Genomic DNA, 18,169 nt, shown 5'->3' with positions numbered 1-18,169 from the left:
TCTGTCAGAAGGTAGGTCTGATGATCATTGTATTCATATAGGATGTGGACAATTATAAGTGCAAATGGGAGTATCTTGTGTTGTGGGTGAGTGTCCTTCCAATTGGCAATTGCCAGCTCTGTGGTGTGCCTCTCCTCATCTTGAATTTCACGTAATTTCTGTTCTAGGCCTCAGCAATGCTGCCAGTGAGAGTTTCATCAAAACCAATATGTTACTGCAAAAAGGGTCAGTTTTGACTCATCATACTTTTTTGATGAAAAAGGTAGTTAGAAAATTCCCAAACCAGCTCTCATTTCAAATGTCATTCTTTCTGTAGAGGAAAAGCTTTTTGGAAGAAGGAATAAATTTTTTGTTTACCTATGTCCTCTGAATATGCATTTCCAGAGACAAATCCCTTCAAATGAGAAGGCTTATTCTGAGCCACCACAAGCTTTAGCCTAGGTTTTTTGGGCTGTCTTGTTTCAGAACCATGGGGCAATTTCTGGTAGTGATACACTGAAATTCAGACTTTGGCATAGCTGGACTTTGAGTTTAAAGCCTTAAGCATGCACCTGAAACTGAGAAGTAGAAGGGCTTGAGGACAAGTTTCAAATATTCCTCTAGACACAGAGAAGGCAAGGAAGCAAGCAACCCTGTCCCCTATCCTAACTCGTTCCCTAACATACTCTTTGTATCCAGCATCAGGTAAAGAGGATGCTTGCAGATGAGTCACAAATATTGGGGTCGCTGTGGGTAAATTCTGATATGAGAGTTGTGGGCAGGGTTTCAAGCCATGACCAACGCTGCCTGGTTGGCATCCAGGCTTAGCAGGGTCAAGCAGAAAGCGTGCGCTGCAAGACTTGGGCATGTGGAGAAGATAGGGAAGATGGTACAGCGTCTTCACTGGTTCTCCAGCTTTCTCCTGCTTCTTGCTAGCTTTTCTTCAAACTCACTTGAGCCAAGTGCTCTTCATTTAAAAGCTGGTTTCTTGCAATCATTTTGACTTGTTAGGAATAAGGTGGGGCTTAAACCTACAGACCTCTAAAAAGTAATTGCTGTTATGAGATATCTTTTATTCTGGCAGAAAGCCCTCAAACTGATAATGAAAACAAACCTGAGAGTGTTGATTCTACAAACACCCTACTTTAGAGAAAGCCTTGGTATGCAAGCACTCACTGTCGCTCAGAGCTGTAATGATTGTGAACTACTGAGGAGAAAAGTGGGCAAAAAAAGACTTTGTTAAAGACAGCAATAATAAAGATTGTTCTGGTCAGCTATCACAGGTAGAAACCCGAGTTATCTTCCCACTGGGTACTGCAGCATCAGGTGGCTGAGAGAGCAAAGGAACCGGGTCTCCACATTGTACTTACATGGAAAACCCGCCACGACTTTTGGCAGATCTTGATGTTGTATTTAAAACAAACAAACAAACAAACAACACATGAACTTAGTATGTTATAGTTTAGTGCATGTCTAGATGACAGCCCTAACAGTTTCCCAAATTCAAAGTACCATAGTTTTTCATTACAGGGAGTGCTTGGTGCATGGACACTGCCACAGGCGCAGTTTCAGACATGAAGGTGCTAGTTATATTTTAGGAACAGCTTGGGGAGAAATGGAAACCTCTGTTGTTGCGATCAGCACAGGTCTGTTAGTGCATGTTGAAGTTCTGAATGAAAAAACACAATGTTTTAGTCACATTTCCTCCTTCTGCTCTACCCTCAGCCATGAATCTGTCCTTAAGAGTGGTGTCTCGGTTTAGCAGCCAGTGAATAGGGGTTGATAAGTTTATTTTTTTAGAATTGTAATGTGGAGAATGGAAATATGAACCTTGGTAAATATTAAAGTATATATTGAAGAATGTTTAATTGCTTTGAATTATGAAGTGTATCCGTCCCCAGGGGCCACGACCCATTGTTTAAACTTAATTTTTACAAGGAGGCAAAAGTACAGACTGGAAGGGGAGGGGAATAGATTAAAGAATATTTAGATAAGATGGATGTACTCCAGTCAGCAGGGCCTGATGGAATTCACCCCAGAGTACTTAAGGCGCTGTCTGAAGCAATTGCTGAGCCATTAGTGATTATCTTTAAGAACTCACAGAGGAGAGAGGAGGTCCCCGAAGACAAGAGAAGGGCAAATGCAGTGTATTATATTTTAAAGAGGGGAAAAGGAGGACCCAGGGAATTACAGACCTGTCAGTCTAACTTAGGTCCTTAAAAGATTCAGGAACAAATCATTAAACAATCAATTTGCAAGTAGCCAGCTGATATGGTGATGAAAAAAAGAAAGAAAGAAAAAAAGGAAAACATAGGCTTGTCAAGAACAGTTGATGTCAAATCAATCTAATTTCCTTCTTTGTCACAGTAGCTTGTCTAGTGAACAAAGAGGAAGCAGCAAATGCAATAGTGCTTGATTTTTAGTAAAGCTTTTTGACATATATGACAGGCTAAGGAATATGGTATAGGTATAATTCAAATGGGGTAGGTGCATAGCCTGTTGAAAAATAGCTCTGCAGCAATAGCTAGTGCTGGATCACTGTCAGGGAGGATCTTTCAAGTAGGTCATTCAGCAGTTTGTCTTATACCCAGTTCTATTAAATATTTTTTATTAACAACTGAACAACAAGCAAACAAACGCAACCTGTGGATGACGTAATTAGGAGATGCTGCAGGTCCTAGGAGGCCAGGATCTGAATTTGAAATGATCCTCACAGCTTGGAGAAATTACTCCCAAATATTTAAATTAAATTCCATCAGGAACAGTCCAAAGCGCTGTGCCTGGGAAGGAGAGATGCAGAGACTTTATATGGGGGAAAAAATAGCCAGACAGCAGCATGTTTGTAAAAGACTTGAGCATCTGCATCCAGCTGTGGGTGCCACCTTTTCCTGCAGATGAAGAGAAAGTGGAGAAAATCCGGGGAAAGCAGTCAGGACGTATGGTGCCAGGAAGCACAAGCTGGAAGGGAATGCCGAGGGAATTGGGTTTGTTCCCTTCAGGAAAGAGAAGGCTGAGAGAGTAACATGGCAGCAGATGTCCAGTGTCAAGGTGGTGGCTGTGAACGAGACAGTGAGCAATTGTACTCTTTGGTCGTGGAGAGGGTAACAAGCAGAAATTATCCTGATTTACCACTTAATGTCAGGGTGAGAAGAGCTGGCGCAGTCATGCAAGGATGCTCCTTGCTGGGTTTTTTCTCTTTTTCCTTCAGGCAAGTCAGACGGTGCCTGTTGGGAACCCCTGGCTCCGTGTCAGTGTGGGGAACTCGTGCCATGAGGTTTCCTACAGCCACACATTTCTACTCAGGGAAAAAAAAATGCAAAAATGTTCTTATTGCTCAAGTTTCCATTTTAACACTGCTTTGACTATATGCCAGAAATTGTTTGATTTGATGGTCTTGCATTGCTCACCATGAAAATGTCAACATTTATTCTCCGTTACCATCCTCTGTATTGAAGTTACTGCAGTATTTTAGTTCATAATAAGCCAGCTGGTCCATTACACATAGTCTCTTTGTGAACATCAATTACTGCCTGCTTTAGACTCTCCTTCTTTCTCCATGGCAGCATCACTCTCAACCTCATTTTGTGGAAGATAAGAGACAAAACAGGCTTATATAAATATTAATTGAGAATGTTGTGAAAAGAGATTATCTGAGAATCTGTCCCTTGAAGAGAGCAGCAGAGCAGACTGTTGCATTAAAAACATCTTAATGCAGCTCTCCAGCAGAACACAGACACCCTTAAATAGTCTGAATAATCAGATGCGGACACAGGCAAAAACCTGAGGCTTTTTTGTTGTGTTGCTGGCAAGGGCGCAGCTCCCGATTTCAGTAGTTGGGGTCCTGCTGACCCCCGCGTGTGTCTGAGCAGAAACCGCTCCAGCAGAGGCAGCCGGGGGAGCGCAGGGACAGCCCCGTCTCTGTCGCAGCCATCCCACGCAGGGTTTCGCAGCACCCACGCAGCCCGTCCCGTGCGTGAGTGCTCTCTTCGCTGCGAGGAAAGCACAGGCTGTGCAAACTTCACCCGTAGCACCTGGCATGTGCTCCTGTGCACCGTCCCTCCCAGGTCGCATCAGGCTGCGGCTGAACTTGCACTGCCATGAGAGGGGGTTGCACAAGCATCTCCCCAAAAACGATGGGGGCTTGGGGCCCCAGACCCTGAAACTGAGCCGTGTTTGCACCAACGCTGTTACCCCGCTGCCTGCCTAGGGGCATGTGGCTCAACCCAAGAGTCGGAGACGATTTTTCCTAATGCCACCACCTATTGCAACCCAGCCGGTCCCTTCTGTAAGTGATACATAGGCTACCCCGTCGCTGTGAGAAGTCATTGATTATAGGGTACGTTAGCAATAATCCCACAGTTAACGTCTGCTGGTTTGTTAGAGTGGCGAACACCCTCAGCTTTGCTTTCAGCTATTAATTAACCAACCAGTCATTAACTGCTGCTAACAATTGATTTACAGGGAATTATTGCTTAAATAGCGGGAGGTATTTAAGAGGAAAATAAATTAAAACAAAAAAACTGCTGGATCCTTGGGCACAAAAAGGACTCCTTGTAATATAGAGCATGGCTGCTACAGCACTGTAATTAGAGAGTGATAAACAGTCATTGGGAAGTACGTTCCTTTCCAGAGACAATGACATTATGTCTCCTGGAAAGAGCCCCTTTGTCTGCACTAATTGAATGACCTGAAATGAATGATGTTATCAGAAACCTAACCAAGGCAACTAATGTTATATTTATGGGTTATCAAAAATGTTTAATCACAGCTGCAGCCTCTCCAAGATGTGTCATGGACACTGCAGCATCCAAAAATATGATTGAGGGCCAGCGCGGCACATTATCTTAATTATAAAGGAGAATTACAAGTTCTTCCATTGGTTCTGCCTCCCTCCACACTGGCAGAACAAATGAGACCTATTAACCTAAGTGCAAGCGCGAACACCACCTCCTAATGACATTTTTTCCTCTCCGTGGGCAGAGAGCGAGCAAGTGGTTGCATAATTTTTTTCCTAGGAAATAGTGACACAAATCAATTTAGGGTGCTCGTGACACATGAAACCCCACTCATGACTCCTCCTTTTGAATCTGCCCAGGTTTGTGCCACCAAGGTCAACGTTTGGGTTGACTAAGCAGGCGTTGCTGAGCAGGTCAAGGTGCATTTGCCCTTTCCTGGCCAAGTAGAGCCGTGTTTCACTGCCCTCTCCCGGAGCGAGAGGCTGCCTGCTCTGCTGCCTTTTAGGCCCTTTTGGTACCCCAGCACTAGCAAAAATGTATTTAATATGGGGGCACAGGGAGAGGACCACTGCTTTTTCAGACCTGAGGCTGTGATTTCTCTTACTGTGAGAGATAGGACAAAGAGATGGGAAGGTACCACTGAAAAAATAGATCCTGTGTTTCAACTTTTGAGATTGTTTGCTTTTGTGGATATATGTCGCTTTTCCCCCTCACCTGCATTTTTGGGAGTTGGTTTCTGTAAACAGGCTGGCAAAAGTGTGACCCAGCCCAGGTGGCAAGCAGTGCCCACGGAGGGAATAACTGCTCAAGGGGTTTTGCTTGACGGTGGTAAGGATACTGAAGTAGACAGTAGCTGAGGACAACATCTGACTTGCTATGGGAAGAAACGGCACATCTTTGGTCACTTTGAGAAAGAAAATTGGCTGAGCCCTGAGCAGAGTCCTGCCTCCTGCCAGCAGCTGTGTCCTAACCTGTAGCCTTGCCTCTCTCCCTTTCATTTGCCTGGTTAAATCGGTGTAAATTGTATACTCGAGTTGTGGGGACATGGAAAACCTCCCAGTTTCAAATCTTCAGTCAAAATCTCAGGTTTGGTATCCAAGGTTCATAAATGCTGCAAGAATTTCCTCAGTCCTGCAATGAATGCAGACATTTCTGAATAAAACTTTAAACACTCAAGCTTTCTCTTGTTCAGCTTCAGCTGCTTTGATAAGTATATATCTGGTTTGGGTTTAGCTTTGTTATGGATATCCTGGAAAGGAAAATCCGTTGTAACCTCTTGCCTTTGACAGCTCCCCTGTCCTTTCATTCATTTATAACTACAAGAATATTTAACTTTTTGATTATCTGTAAAATAAATAGCTCTTTATAAGTCCGTAGAGAACAACAAAAACTGAGCAGGAAGCAAGGATTGGGATATTTTGTGTTTCTTCATCCTACCATTCTTGCATGGCTGGATCTCAGTACATTTCGGTACCAGGAGGTGGCACTGGTAATCGCAGGGATCTGCAGCAGACCTGAACGGAAACCCAGTTGGTAAAACCTCTTTGTTGATATGAAGTATGACTACAGCTGTGCGAGTCTTTGCAAAGGTCTGCATGTCTGGTTCGGCTTTATTTAGCAGCCTGCAGAAGAATGGGAGACTGCCTCTCTCTAGCCAAAATTCTGAATTCAATCCCAAAAAGGCAGCGCAGGACTTTTATGGGTTATTATAGGATGTGGAAAGGTGAGCTGCTGCTAGCAAGGAAAGCATCAGTAGCGTGGTTCCCTAACGCATTTATAGTATTTCCGAACATCATCAAATGTTCTGTCCTGTTATCAGGACAGAAGTATTTAATCCTTCCAAAATATGCCTGAGAAAGTTCTGGCACTCCTGGGAGAGGCACAAGTAAGTAATACCGGAGCGGTTTTTGGACTGAAAACTCTTTTGTGATGGTCGTAGAGCTGGTGCAAAGAAACAGCCTAAATGCCTTCAGGCATTGCAGTGCTTGACTCCTAGGTCCCAGGGAGAGAAACCCAGGTGCCTGGGACAGGGTAGGTGCTTTGCATCTTGGGGTGAATCAATAGCCATCAGAGTAGGGAATCTTATTCGAGACGTTTCTCAGACTTTGGTCCATGGATTGATGGTACTTCGTCAGATATCAGGAGGTACCCTGTCTAAGAACTGTGAAATTATTTTTAAACACTCATGCATGCGAGCAAGGAAAGAAGCAAAATTGGAGAATAAAAGTAGGAAGTGAACAATCAGATGTCAGCCTGCCTGAGTTTTGGTTCTGATGCAAAATACTACAGTAACACTGCACAGGGTAGTCCTTGGGAAAACCAATTGTTGGTTCGTTTTTTTAAAGATCTGGAACAGATCTTTTAAAGATCTTGTTTCCAGGGTGTCCTCTCAGGGCTACAAGGAAGGCCAGCAGCTGCCCACCTCTCCCGAGGACAGGGCTTTTTCCTCCCCAGTCTTTCAGAGAGCAGAGAGGGCTACAGTCTTGTCTTGGAAAATATGAAGGGTGCTCGTGGTAACTCTTGCCTGAAGGCATTTTGGAGATACTGGGAGTATGGCGTTCAAATCTCCTGTCAGCCTAAGAAATTTTAAAGCCACATTTTTTATCTCCAAAGAGAGTTTTGTACTTGCCAAGCCATAAGAGCATGAAAAAGGGATGTCTTCCTCAAAGCTCACTCCGGAGCTTCTTGATTTCGTTTCCTCAGCCAGACAGAGGCATAAGCGCAAGGTGCCAGAATACGGCAGCTGTGCACATGCCCAGATGTGGACCTTTCCTGCTCAAAAGCTGCTTCCAGTGCTTGGCTTAGCTCACGCAGAGTTAGCTGGGAGTCTCAAGCACAGCCCTATTTAGGCTTACCCTGGCATGCCTGAGAAGTAAGATGTAGCAGGAAAACTAAATAAATTGGGGTCTACTGGAGGAGGACTCAATAATTTTAGACAGCTGATGTGGCCAGCTTTGGTGGGATATAAAGCCCAGTCCCTCTCATTATGCAAAGCCTGTCCAACTCGAGGTACAAACTGCCTCAGGCCGGGGAGCAAGCAGACTCTCGGTTTTCCTATTTTAGCTCTGTGTGTGAGTATGAAGGAGCCAATAAAACTAATAAAACAATGATTGATTTAGTTTGTCTAGCGGCGGTTGTCTCTGATTGTATCACCAACTCCTCTCAAAACAGTTACCATAGTAATGAAAAATATCTGCGAGGTTTTAGAGATTTTTAGGGACGACAAATGCACAATTTAGTCCAAGGAGTACCCAAGAAAGAAGTGATTAGGAGGAGGTCATACCGGATTACTTCTCTGGATTGTATCTCTCCCTGCACATCAGGACTTAACCACAGGCCCTATTCATTTGCACACCTGAGCTTTGCTCTTATATCCACACCTCCCAAGATCAACAGGGATTGCCTATTGAACAAATTTGCTTTCGCCTTTAACTAGGCTTTGACAAACTCGAAAGAAAATGTCTCGCCTAAACATTCATCACAGTTCACTTTTTATGCAGTAGGAACTGACCTGCCATTTATTTAATGTCATCTTTTTTCTCACATTTAATCAATATAAATTGATGTCTGTTCTTAATTCAACTTAATGAAGTATTGCATGTTTGAAACAATCATATAGCTGATGAGGCAGATATGACAATTAATTTGTTGTTTTTCTCTGTTGTTATCTAATTAATGCAGTTTTTTCTATTTCAGCTTTACTTTGGAAATACAAATTCAAGGAACTTGATATAGGGAGAATGATTACATTGCTATGATGTTGAACAAAAATATTAGAAAAGCCAAGCTAAAATATATGCCAGAGTATTAGTAGCAGCATTTGAAGTAAGCTTATTTTATGTTCTTTCCGGTCAAATGAGGTTTTTTGGTGACTATTAGAGAATTTAGGTCAAGCTACAGCAAAAAGAGACTCTGAATAGAAGCTATCACCAATTTTAAGACCCTGATTAGTTTGTGGGTCCCAGGTACTCGAATGAGTGTTGTGTGAGGTGTTGCCTGAAGTCATGGATAATTCACAGACTGGTCATTACTTTATATTATCTCTTCTCCTTTTCTGTTATTTAAAACACAAAAAGCATTTATTCATGCTCTCAATTTTTCTTAGAGGCTTGATGTGTCATTAAATCCCTGTTTAAAAGTCCAAATAAATGTTTAAAGGGTTGAGTGCCCACAGTAAAGACGAGGAGCAGGAAAGGTCTGCAGCGAGGGCTGTGAGCAGCTCTGAAAATGCCTGCAGAGATTTTCCTCACTCCAAGCTATGTGAAATATTTGAGCTGAGGAGAGAGGAGAAAGCTGACGTTTGGATTAAGAGTTGTTGAGCACTAAGTGTTTTTGAGACTGAAGATCTGGCAGCAAATAAAGTGAACCGAAGTGTAGCTTATCTGTTTGGCTGTATTTCCAGGGCTAACAAGTCCCTCGTCCAGGAAGCAGACTGATTGCCGAGGGAGGAGCAGGGCTGGAAAAATATTTTTTTACTGAGGATGCTTTCACAGGTGCTCTTCCCTTTTGCTGATTATTCCCAAACAGCTTTTTTCCTTCATCTGTGTGCAAGGCTCACCTACATCTAGGTGCCAGCAATTTGCTCCTGAAGGGCCACTTTTTCATGAAATATCAGGGCAGGGGGCTTCACAATAATCTTGAGATTGGTCCATAGCTGTCTGAACTTCTTATCCAGCATCTCTCACCAGAAGTTAATTCTGTTTCACATACCGAATTTTGTTCAAGCTGATTTTATCCAGTGGAACAGTTAAGGTATTGACAAATAGTAAAGAGTAACAACAAAACACCAATTGAAAGAGCAAATCTTTCCCCAGCTGTTTTTATTTGAAACATCTGAAATTACTTCTGCATAAATGTAACTCCTCAATGAAGAAAACATTTCTTAAAGAAAAAGAAGCATCACAGGGCATGAGAAGGAGCTTGCATCTTGAATCCATGATGGAAGAAGGGCATAGATGCAAAATACCAGTCTGTAAATTCTCTATAGAAAAGTGTTCTGTAATTTCCTGGGGGTGGAATGAAAGGCAGAGAGAAATTCAGCTAAAGAGGGTTTAATAGCCTCCAAAATATTCATAGGAATGTTTTCAACCATCTTATGGTGTTCAGTTACGATGCTATGATGTTTAACTTCTGTAACTCTTGGGAATGACAATTTGATTTCTATAGCTTATTTCCACAAGGGCTGGGCAGGTTCGTTGTACGACCAATCCTGCCACACCAGGTCAATTGGATATTTCAGCTTAAATGGCCCCAGGACCAGTGAAGGAGTGAGGAGGAACACCCCCCGCACCTTGCTCTTTATCCAAAACCTGCTTGCATATAGAGGAATGATTCCTCGGAGAATTAACACTTGCTGTTAACTACATAGAGGCGTTGGAGACCTTTTAAATACAACGTTCACATCTTTGTGCGCATTCTTTTCCCAAGATTAAGATCTTTTGGCCTTGAGTGCAGGAAGCTTCTCCTGTCACCTAATGCGCAAGCTTGAAGTACACATAAATGCAAACGTGCCCCAGGAATAAAAAAAAATAAATATGCAAGCGACAGGATCCTGATTCAGGACAGGACCCCGCTACCTGCCCTAGAGCTTGCCTGAAATTGCTTTGCTCTGCTATGAGACACTAGCCTGGGTTTTTGGATGGCCCAGCGAAACTTGAAAGTCCTTGTTTTGAAGTGCTGCTGGCTTTTCCTACAGTTCATCGCAGATCTTGTTAGGAAATGAAGGAGAGGAAACTGGGCAACCGCGCTGCTCAGCCGCGAGGAAACGCACAATGAGCGTGATGAAGCCAGCAGCTGCAGGACAATGGGAACAGGCTGGGGCTATTTTTGTTAGATGTGAACAATCAATTGAACGTGTGAGACCTTATCATGTTCCCTCCCCGCCTTCTCCCCCTTTTCTTCAGCACTGGAAACTTTCCCAAAGAGAAACAGCTTTCCTTTTCTCTTAGCAAAGTTGATTACCATAATAATTTTCTCTTTCATCTCTGAGCAGGTTTATTTTGGAAGTCTTTGATGGTTTCCTCTGAGCGCAGTTATTGTCTTGCTGTGACTGACTGACTTGCAGCTGGGTCGCACTCTGCATGGTGAAACCTGGAGCAGTGTTCGCCAGTATTTACAAGTGGGCAAGGGTCCCCTCACCTCTCCCTTGCTGGATGTGGAGGCTGGAAGCATTTCTCGCAGTTATCCTCACGGCAGAAATCTGAACTTGAACTGGGCATAGCTTTCACAGACAGAAAATAAACAGCAAGTGTTCGCATCCTATCAGATGTCATGAGAAGAAATACGTAATTAAGATGGTAATCAGCACTCTAATATCTGAATTCCCCCTTATCTTTATGACTCTCTTTTCAGAACAGTCCTTTTAAATGTCACAGCAATATTAGCTTCAACTTACAAATGGGAAAATGGAGGGACATAAACACATGATTTATGACATTAAGTGAGAAGGAAAGAAAAAACATATTTTGTGCTCTCTCTAAACAGAACTACAGTCTTCCTTTACGTTCAGATATAAATGTATAACACCCCCGCCCCGATATACTTATGTCTAATTTAAATCGTTTCAATGTTCTGTGTGCCAATAGTAGATATACTACACTAGATTCTCATACTTCATAAATATGAAAGGAATATTTATTTGTAAATGAGCTTTTCTAACATCTTGTAATATTTCAAGCACGCACTGAAGCAGCACTTCAGGTTTGCTATTAGTATTTTTTATCTTCGGTTCTTCAATGTGTAAGTCTTTCTCCCTTTATTAAACAGCCTATTAGTCACATAAGATCGATACTTTCTGCACTTCTACCTAGTATCTTAATGTCACTGAGATCTGGCTAGAACTTCATACCACAGTTCTTGCTACTACTTTAATTTCATTATAATGATATGTTTACATTGGTAACAGTTCAATCAAAATTGGATGTGTTTATAACACTTACTGCAGTTTAGATTAACAGCTTACTTCTACTTTACTACGAGGAAACCACTAAATTGACTGTAATTCCTAATCAATATAGCTATAATTCTTAGAATTTAAATGGGTTTTTAAGTGGTCTTGCCTGTGCTGCTAAAGGTGACATGGCTGTCCTGTAATTTGTCATCCAGCTACTGCAGAATCCATTTCCAAGCAGTCGACTGTTTCATGCTACTTCCAGTTACGAAAACCAGCACGATTTAATTACAGGCTCTTTTTCCCATTTCCCACTGCCTTTCCTTCACCTGGACTTGGTTTAATGAGCGGTGACGTTGTATCATGAAAGCAAATCTTGAAACATCTCATGACTGAATCGATCAGGATAACACGTCCATGCCTACTGCAGAGGAGGAGATGCTGGTGGGTACAGCTGGCTGACTCCTCCATTAACTCCTGGCCCCCGAGGGTCACTAACTTGCTCTTATCATCCCACCTTATCATCCCATTTGGGTGGGTACAACTACTCACTCCACTCCACTGTCCAAATGTGTTTCTCTGTTCCAGATTTGTCTCTACCAGTTCACCATCGTTTTTCTCAAAATCAAGCACAAGTTCACTGGGAACAGCTGCAGCTCAAACTCAGCTCAGCACTGAAAATAAAGATCACCGTTTTCTCAGAGTGGCAAAGTCGATGCTCTGACCTCACCAGTCATATCTAAGAAGCCTTAAACAGCGCTTGTGATCAGAGTTCACGGTTTAGGAATTTATCCTCCATTCACGCTGGTTTACAACACAATGACACAACTTGCAAGCACTGCAGTGACATGGTCTGCCCCTTGAATAACTATTTTTGTCAGTGTTTTGGGTGTGTTTCAGCTGAGGACCCAAGTGTGTTTCTAGGCATGCCTGAGGCACACCCTGCTCCCGTATCGGAGGGCACCCGTCCCTACGCCACACCTCCCTCTTTCCCCTCTTGTGGGAAGGAAACCCAGCTGCAGTGGGCCAGGGCAGTTTTTTGGACAGGTCGCTCATCTAAACAACCCGGCGCTTTCTGGGCATACCTTTGGACCTAGCCACTGCTCAGCTTAAATGCGCCCAAAAGAGACTTGATCAACTTCTCTCCCCCTCACTAACCCACCCAAGAGGGAATTTGGGCTTGCATGCTTGAGCAGAACTTCGGACAGACAACTACTGATCCATTGATCAGATGTAATATGGCATCCTGATGCAGACTGGCACTTTGTAGGCTAGGCAAAAGCTGATTGAAAATAGATGGCTAATTCCCATTGACTTCATTTCTGTGGCCACTCAGCTCTGTAGTGATGGAAGCTTTAAAGGAGGTGCTGGGTCAGACCCTGCCAGAGGTATTTTCTGTTTGGATGTAGCTCCAGTGGACAAACTGCTAAAGACTGGGGAAAAGGAGCTTCCAGACAGGTAACCCACGTCTAAGTGTCATAGCACTATGCTTATTATTTGCTTGCTTTTTTTATCCCATAACTGACCCTTTCTGAACAGAATAAAATGAGATTCAGGAAAGCCTTTTAACAGCCTATGTACTTCCATAACTTGGTTTCCCAGGTTTCCTAACAAAAAAGGAGCTTCAAAACCTCTTCCCTGAAACAGCTGGAACTAAACTTATTTCTTGGCCCTGTGACCCTTCCCTGGAAAGACTGCTGCCCTCTGACTTTGGCTCTGAATTGCACAGTGAAATGCCTAGAAAGTGGAGCCCTGTTTTGTCAGTGCTTCTGGGTATTTAAGAGCTCTTTCATCAAGAAGAGATGACAGCTTTCTTTTCAAATCAACTCACTTAGGAAAAAAAAAAGAACAAGAGGAAGGGGAAGGAAAAGCTCTCAGCTCACAGGACACGAAGCTCATTTTTCATGTCGTTGGAGACAGACAATATTTTTAATCCATTTCTCACAAGTGAGTCTGAGTTCAGTAAACCTGGATCCCTTGCCACTGTCTCAGAGGTAGTGAATCGAAAGCAGGTTGCCAGCAAATCCTGAATATACTGGGCTCTCCATCTTACTGGAGTAGGCAAGGCTGACGGGACCCCAGCTACCTAACTTTAACTCACACTGAACCTGCTTTGGGAGTTCCAGCGCAAGCAGACAGGTCCCTTCAAAGGCACCCGTCTCTTGCCGCTGCTTACTGCTCTCTTAGGCACTGACTGCATGGGTGTAAATGGTGCCCAAGCTGCACTGACCGGATCCCTGTTCCATCTTCTAAGCAGCTTTTCTGTACCTCATGAGGGAAAAAAATCTTTCCCATTTCCAGTCCCTGCGCCTCAGACTGTAAATGTGAGTCCTTTTCCCAGTGAAGAAGCCTGACGGGTTAGCAATGGCAGGTTGTTAATACTTATGATGACTTCAAGTACAATATCAGATTTGTTGCCTGGCTTGGGGTTTGTCTAGACGGGTTGTTTTATTAGATAGCAGATGGTTTGGAAATTGTTTGCTGTGACAGGGCTGAGTGGAATTTGAATTCTCTGTTCCCAGACTAAAAAGGGGTGGGGTAGGGAAAGAGGAGAGCAAAACTCCCACGTTTCCCATTCAGATTGAAAAATGCATATATATATATATATATGTGTACAGTATTGAAGGAAATGAGCTTCGCTGCGCTGATCATGGATCCTTAAGCAACACTGATCAATCACAGGATGAATTTCCTTAGTACACCCTCAGTGCCAATATTGGGAAAGTGAATTTACAATCTTTGAGTGTTTAATTTTTGCAATTTTGAACGAGATAAATGAGCAACAGCAGAGTGTATTGGCTGGATGAAAAAAATTGCATCGATTCAGATTCTGGTATCGGGTAATTGGATCTACTCTGTTTATTCGGACCTGTGTGGGCAGAAGTTGAGGCTGCCTCCTTTGCAGAGAGGTCTGAGAATAAAGTCTTGCTGGCAATGATTTTGGATTTCTCTTTCATTCTAGGCCAATCCTCATGCACTCAAATGAATTCATTTGCAGGGGAGGCAGCAGCTCTCTCCCCTCAGAGATAGCACAAGGCTCTGCAGATGGGCTTTGTATGTCAATATGGACTGAAGTGTGAAGTTTTAAACAATTTCCCCTCTGTCTTTCCTGACATAAAGGTCCCCCGGGGAGGAACTGGTTACTGAGTCGAAAAACTGTAAATGTCGTGAAGCAATGCCTGTTCTCCAAAGAGATGGGAAGCTTTTGTTTCTGGCTGCACAGGAATGAAAAGCCATGTTTCTGAGCAGAAGCTGGGCCATCTGTGCTTTGAAGTATTTCAGATTTTATCCCCGGAGCCAGAGTATGTGCTAATAGAAAAAAATCAATGACAGGTTAAAATTGACAGCCCACAGCCTCGGTTAGTATAACTGGGGTAGTGTACAACTGCATTTTGGGCTTATGATTCAGGGCTGAATGATGCTTCTGGCTTCCTAAGTCCTCCGATAGTGCATCTGTGGGGAAAAATAGCCGTTTCAGGGGCAAGGAACTGAGGGACGAAGGCTGGGTGCCTTAGTCTAGGGCAGCCAGCAGAGCTCACAGGCTTGCTCGGCAGGGCTTGGGGTAGGAAATCCCTCACACCGCTTCCCTCGCCACCTAGAGCATGGGGAGAAGCAACAGCTCTGCATGTGACTCCCTCTTTCTCGGAGGATGGCATAATTGCACACCAGCCTGTATTTATATCTGTGTGGGCAATCGCATTTTTAAAGAGGATTATGCACTGCTTTGGCTATTTCTAACCTTGTTTAATCACAGCATCTGCTGAAATGTAACTGTAAAATATCAGGGAACTCTCAAAGGTCACATCTGGCTCAGGTAAGCAAAAGCTATCAGAGTTTTTGTGTCACCTTTTTACACTAGACCTCGACCAACAAACACCTGACACTTGCGGCTTGCATCCATCACCTAACTGCGGGCCTGTAGTTCTGTATTTGTGCATTTTGGATTCCTCCTTCCTCGCAGGATGATCCTGGAGTGAAAGATTTTGGACTGGATTTTGTGGCAATGAGCTATCTACCTTATTATCTTCACTCTGCAACCAGGTATTAGCAAACATTTTAATACAAAAGAATGTATATCATTAATATAATTAGTGGTAATAATTCTTGTGCTTATTTTTCATGCAGAATCATGCCAGTGGCAAGCTGCTTATTCAGGGAATAAGAGATGCCAAATTTTGCGATGATGTGCCAAGCAAAGTATTTGCTGACACTGACTGATGTCTGCCCTGGTGCTGAGGGCATGCAAACAATGTGTTACTTCAATCTCCAAATAGTTTAAAGGAGAATACAGGCCTCATGCTATATTTTTTTTCCTATAAAGGCATGTGTTTGTCTTGTCTGACATTGTTTTACCAGTCTATGGCTGCTACTCATCAAATAATTGACAAAATGGTAACACCCAAATTTTGCAAATGCCTTAGTTCTCAAATATTGGGCTGCATTTTTGACTGGTGTTAGCCCTGGCATGAATGTACGCACATGATGAAGGGATTTAAGGTTTATCAGTCAATAACACAGTGGCATCAGGATGTCTGGAGTTAGTACTGTTAATTTATTTAGTGCAATTCCCCAGGATGAGTAAATGCATTTTTTTCTGCACACTAGAAGCTAATGCTTGATGATAGCTGCACATTGCCATAGAAACCAGGACAGGCTTAGCTGTAAGTCAAAGGTTAATTTATCATTATTTTTAAAATCATCTCACTCAGATGCATCAGTTTAGACAGAACTTGTCCAAAACCTGATTCCTTACCAAAAAATCTATCGTTCTATTCTAGCTCTTCCAAAAATACATTAACACGGCTCCTGTTTGCTTAAGGCAGATTCTCCATAAGGTGTTATACAAGATAACTGTCTGGTTTTGAGTGTTTGTAGCTATGTTTGCAAATGACAGAGTGACTGACAGCACAAGCTCTCTGTGGGATGGCTGTGGACCAGAGCACGGATGACTCATTGTGTATGATGTTGTTTCACACCAAAGTGTTTGCTCTATATACCGAACATGTGTGCGAGTCAATAGCAAAAAGTTCAAGAGCAAACACAGCTTAGGTGGAAATAAATTCACAGTGACTGAAATCATTATGCCCAAGTCAGAAAGCTAATTTCATCGAAGGGCAGATGACAAGCGAAACACCCATTTAAATGCCTTTTTAAAGCAGGAGGTTTGCTTGGGATGGTTCTCGTGTCCTCCGCAAATGCTTGAGGGCCAGGCAGTGAGAACAGAGGATCTTAGCATTTCCTTGCAGCAAAAGCTTTTTTGTTCCAGGGATGGGCAGAAGTGAGTTCAGGTCCCTGCTCAGTTCTCCCCCATACAATGGCAATACCCAATAACTGGGTACTATTTTTCTCTTGGAAGCACAGACTTTTGCCGGAGACTGGCTTTCTCCCCCACCTGTCTCCCCAACTGCCTTTTCGGAGTTCAGCAGAGATCTGAATAGTCGTTTTTGTATCGGGAGCTATTTATTCACTTTGTTGCCAATTAACCCTTCCCTACAGCTCTTGCACATCTATACAGCATAATTATAAACAAACTCTTTTTGATTTGATGATGCTGTTAACATCCTCCTGGGAACAGCCCCAGTCTCAGGCTGGCTCAGTGGTGCGGAGGTGCCTCCCTCAGCTGGTTCCTCTCTCCCCAGCTGAAATAATAAGGATCTGTGAGAACAACATGACACTACCTCGGTCCCTCAGGGACGCTTGACTGTACCTCTGGGCCACCTCTTCTTGCATTAAGAAACACCTCCACAACGTATGTTGGAAGATGTCCAATCCCAAGGGGCATTTTACTGAACATACAAAGACAATTTCACCTGTTGTTGTGCCCCCTCTGTGAACATGTGGTAAAGGGACACAGAAATATTCCTCTTATCTGACTGGCAAATAAAAAATCGCTTTTATGCTACTGTGAGAGATTAAACTGTACAGTTTACTTTTTCAATCAGGTTTCTCGTGGGTTGTGGGTATGAGCCCACAAAGACTTCAGGCACCTTTTCTGGGCTTTGAAATGTGTCCATAAGAAGCTGTTGTAGGTGAGGGACTGGTTCGGACAGTGCTGTCCGACAGGGAGCACTGGGGTGAATCACCCACCAGCGCTTGCACGGAGGCTCTTGTGCGTGGTAATGTGGGAAGGGAGCTGGGGGGGCAAAGCACGTGTATCTGGAGAACACCTTTAGTCAGAAAGCCTCAAATTCATTCCCCAAAGTCTCTGGCAACATCCCTTCTGCAAAGCCTATTTCCACATCCCAGACCTTTTCTTGTAGCCTGCGTGTTTCTGGAACCACGCAGCTGATGAAGCCAAGGGGTTCATACCCTTGTGGAGTGACCCGAGACACGGCTGAGCTTCGTCAACTGCAAGGCTCCAGATGCGGCCAGGACGGACAGACAGGGAATTCCCATTTCCTCATGCCACAGACAGGCCACAAGGCTGCAGTACCGTCCCTCCCTTTTCTGCGCTTGCAGAGGCTGAGCTGCAGCAATGGCAGCTTCACCCCAGGCAACCCACCTCCTGGGAAGCTGGGACCAGCCTGAGGGACAAGTTCAACCTTGAGAAACAGCCAGCAGAATG

Source organism: Ciconia boyciana, chromosome 5 (assembly GCF_034638445.1).
Source record: "Ciconia boyciana chromosome 5, ASM3463844v1, whole genome shotgun sequence".
Taxonomy (NCBI): domain Eukaryota; kingdom Metazoa; phylum Chordata; class Aves; order Ciconiiformes; family Ciconiidae; genus Ciconia; species Ciconia boyciana.
Note: the sequence above shows the minus strand (reverse complement) of the source record.